Raw genomic sequence first — 3,504 nt, 5'->3', positions numbered from 1 at the left:
CTTAGTCCAACCATCTAAGTTAAAAGGGTATGATAGATTTAAACAGTCAGATAGATTGATTTAAATGGTTAGGTAGACAGAATTAAATGGTTAGATAGATAGATTCAAATGGTTAGATAGATGGATTTAAATGGTTAGACTGATAGATTTAGATGGTTAGATAATAGATTTAAATGGTGACAGACAGATTAAAATGGTTAGAGTTAAATGATCATATAGATTGATTTAAATGGTCAGAGAGATAGATTTGAATGGTTAGAAAGATAGATTTATATGGTTCGATAGATAGATTTAAATGGTTTGATAGACTGAATCAAATGGTTACATAGATAGGTTTAAATGGTTAGATACAGATTTAAATGGTTAGATAGACAAATATAAATTGTGAGATAGAATGATTTAAAGGGTCAGATAGATTTAAATGGTCAGATGATAGATTTAAATGGTCAGATGATAGATTTAAATGGTTAGATAGATAGATTTAAATGGTCAGATAAACAGATTTAAATGGTCAGATGATAGATTTAAATGGTCAGATAAACAGATTTAAATGGTCAGATAAACAGATTTAAATGGTCAGATAAACAGATTTAAATGGTCAGATAAACAGATTTAAATGGTCAGATGATAGATTTAAATGGTCAGATAAACAGATTTAAATGGTCAGATGATAGATTTAAATGGTCAGATAAACAGATTTAAATGGTCAGATAAACAGATTTAAATGGTCAGATAAACAGATTTAAATGGTCAGATAAACAGATTTAAATGGTCAGATAAACAGATTTAAATGGTCAGATGATAGATTTAAACAGTCAGATAAACAGATTTAAATGGTCAGACAGACAGATTTAAATAGTTAGATAGATAAATTTTAACCATTACTTGTGTATATATTCTCTTGTTTCATCTCTACTGGTTTGGTGGTCTTTTTTATATTTTATTCTTTCTTCTGTCTCTCATTTTAGCGGCATAGAAGAATGTGTGTGTGTGTGTGTGTGTGTGTGTGTGTGTGTGAGAGAGAGAGAGAGAGAGAGAGAGAGAGAGAGAGAGAGAGACGGCACCAATAACTCAAGCTCCCAGACACCCCAGAGAACGAAGGGAGGAGTGCCGTGTCAAAATAATAACTTAAACACCTTTTCGCCCTCGTCCTGCCGCGGAGAGTAAAGCCACCATAGTCATTACGAAGCAGATGAAATATTTACCTGGCAGCACAAGATTTCGAAAGGATGAGACTGAGGAGCCCTTCATTTAAGGCATTACAAAAGAGGTAAAAGAAAAGGAAAAACAGGAAAGAAAAAAAATGTCGAGTCAGAAGATTGGGAGCAGTCGACCTTTTGGAGGGAATGTATTGAAATGACGCAAAACTTTGAGCTGGAAGGAAAGTTCGAAAAGAAATAAAATAGGAAATAAAATGTTTACTTGGGCAGGGAGTCAAAATGGAAACAGGGTTTGTATATCAACAGGAGGGACACTGAGAATAATATGCCTAATGGGTACTACTGAAGCAATAGGATGCAGAATATACAACTTTAAAGGAAGTAAGTACAGAACAACTGCTGAAGGTTGTGAAAAAGTGATTTGAAGGAGAACGACTCTTACTCATGTTTCTTCTTAGATAAATATTACTAGCATATCTTAAGCATGATGTCGACACACCGTATGTGTGTGAAATTGTATGTCAGTCAACCACTTTAGAGTCACAGAGCCTCTGTGGGTAAGCTTACAAAACTAACGCAAACAGGCAAGTGGCAGACATCACACACACACACACACACACACACACACACACACACACACACACACACACACACACACACACGGACTTAACGCTCCCTCACGCCACCCACTATACACACACACACACAAGGACTTAAAGTTCCCTCACGCCACCCACTACACACACACACACACACACACACACACACACACACACACAAACAACAACAACAACAAAAACAACGGTGCGGATATTAGCAGGATTACTGTATCGCTGTCATGCTGGTTCACATATGTAACACAAGTACCTATACAATACTGAATGACGTCTGGGAAATGTCAGTAATGTGCACACAGACGTATGAGAACAAAAACCTACAACAGCACACGTAAATTCCAGTTTTCCAAAGAGAACGATGAAAAACAACAAACTTTTCGGCTTACACAGTGGAGGGTTCATCCAGTACTCACCAAGCCTACCAAGCTCAGTATCAACCTATACACCAGTCCTGTTTGAGACAGCCCTAGCATGAATTCGAGATGGATGGTGGGTGTTAGCGTCGAAATGGTGACATGTGGAGATGTAAGGTACTAGGAGGGCTGCCGGGGCTCGGGGTGCTACGTCTATGCCCAGAGTCGTGCCCCCCCAAAAAAAAAAAATGATGGCGGCGTTAAGGTGGGCGATTTACAAGGAGGGAATGAGAGAAAAGATCTGACGAAAAAGCAGATGGAGAAATGACAGGAATGGAAACGACAGCTACATCAGTGAGGGAAGACCATAGTATTTTCACAACCTGGGGCTCAACCAGGAAACGTCGTCTGAAGACTGCAAGAAATAAAAGAATATATATATATATATATATATATATATATATATATATATATATATATATATATATATATATATATACACACACACACAACACCTAGTTAATTAATTTGAAAGGTACCTTTTATTTGTTATTACGTAACATCTATTCCTTCTGTTGCACGTAATAGGGAATAGTATTCATCTTTGTAGGCCAGACGCAGCTTATATGGTATAACGCTCTCTCTCTCTCTCTCTCTCTCTCTCTCTCTCTCTCTCTCTCAGCATCCTGTAAAACGAAAACAATAACGAATATCCTCTTTGTTCACCTTGTCCTTATCGCTGTTCGTAACTCTTAGCAACATCATCAAATCTTTCAAATAACTCTAGTACCATACAGTATACCTGGATCTTAAAATTCAGGCAATGAACAGATACACAAGAAAGACAAAGGAAATTTAAAAATCGGTCCACCTACGAGACCAGAGTCGGCAAGAAAAAAGTCAAAAACGTCACCATGCACTACAGACAACGAAGAGTGAAATTTAATGGATTATAAATGTGTAAAAGTCACCTACTCACCATTGTAGAGATTCTCCTCCAGTGGGATGAGCAGAGGGATCACCATGTTGACTGCCATATTTCCTTTCTTCCTTCTCACTTAAGTTTTCTCGTCTTATGGATTTCTTTGTATTTTCGTATTAGTTTTTCCTCTATTCACGAGTTCACGAGAGAATTCACCACAGCCTGAATACCTCAAGCAGCTTCACTAAAAATCTTCAAAAAATTTTCTAACACACTTGCAAATCAATTTAACACAAGTGATCCATAAAGTTAGGTGCCTCAGATATTCAGGAAAGCGGCACTATTTTTCAAGAAGCATATAACATTCGCTTGCATGTGTTTAAATCGGTACTTTGTGGGTGGTATGGCGTGGAGTGGCACGGAATGGGGTAGTATGGTGTGGTATGGTGTGG

This window comes from Coenobita brevimanus, chromosome 73, assembly GCF_032717465.1.
Source record: "Coenobita brevimanus isolate Jiangsu-jjx chromosome 73, ASM3271746v2, whole genome shotgun sequence".
Classification (NCBI taxonomy): Eukaryota; Metazoa; Arthropoda; class Malacostraca; order Decapoda; family Coenobitidae; genus Coenobita; species Coenobita brevimanus.
This window is presented reverse-complemented; position numbering follows the sequence as displayed.